This window comes from Protomyctophum bolini (genome assembly GCF_963924005.1).
Source record: "Protomyctophum bolini genome assembly, chromosome: 6".
Taxonomy (NCBI): Eukaryota; Metazoa; Chordata; class Actinopteri; order Myctophiformes; family Myctophidae; genus Protomyctophum; species Protomyctophum bolini.
In genome coordinates this window covers 45611746-45613073 of record NC_137867.1, presented here as the reverse complement: position 1 = coordinate 45613073, position 1328 = coordinate 45611746, and positions in this window count along the sequence as shown.

Sequence of the window (1328 nt, the reverse complement as noted above, 5' to 3'; positions counted from 1 at the left end):
ACATGGTCATTCCACCCTGGCTTGGCATTAAATATTTTGGCCTTGTGTTTACAGAGAGCCCTGCTGGAGATGCACAGAGACGCCACAATAGATTCATACAGGGAACATAATGCATTACAATGAATAGGGTTTTTGCAGTGCATATCTCTACACATTACCACATCTTTTGGAACATTGATATTACCCAACAAGGCATCTGAGTGGTTCAAATATTTATCAAGATCTCTCTTGCACAATTTAGACCAGTCTATTTTACCCATACTTGCGCTGTTATCCACCGGCAGCAATATTGGTAAGTTGCCTGTATTTAATACCACACGAAATGGTATGTGGTCAGTGGTAGCCAAATCATACTCAATTTCCATTGATTCAATAGAGTCATGGGCATCCATTGTACAGAGGCAGTGATCCAGCCAGGAAGTGCTGTGCCAAGCCTCGCTTATATAAGTATAACTATTAGCTGGTAACAGTATCTTACTAGATAAAATCAAACCACTGTCTGAACAGAAGTCTATTAAATGATTGCCAAATAAAGATTTTGCATCAGTTACGTCAGCATTCAGGTCACCAACCACATAGATGGAGGTGGAAGGATTATCCTGAATAAAAGACATAATGAATGCCATTCTACTGAGATACTCATCCTCATTTTGATAGCACTCATACGGAGTGTAGACATTCACAATAATTAACTTTTTATCATTACAGCACAGCTCTATCCCAACAGCCCAGTCCACTCCCAGCCTAATGACATTAACCAACTGGTCATATTTCTTATTCCACAGAGTTGCAACTCCCCCTGGGATCCTCCCTCGAACCACTTTAGAACACAGATCGGTGGTGGATTCCCCCGCCCCGTGAAAATCCTTATGGATAGAGTTTAGACCTTCCAGATCTTGTTTAGCCAGGAATGTCTCCTGGACACACAAAACGTCACAACTCTCCAACAGTTTGTCCACAACAATACGCCGTGATTTATCCGTTTCACTGTGGCCAACACGCAGCCCTCGCGCATTGTAGGATACAACACTGAAGTTCATGTTCATGTTCATGTTCATAGTGATTGATGTGTCACAGTGACTATGCAGTCGCAGATAGACTCTCATTCCGAGCAGCAGGTATATCGCTACCCCCCGCGCTGCTATTAGGCTTTAGCCCACGAGCCTCTTAATAGCGGCGGACATAAATCCCAGCTGGCCACAGTTTGGGATCAAACATTTCCTCAACACTATTACATTCGGCGGTAATGTGAAATGAACCGAATCTACTGTGGGGTGACTCGATTTTGCGGCATGTCATTGTCTTATTCTCCAGTTTCTCTGTTAGAT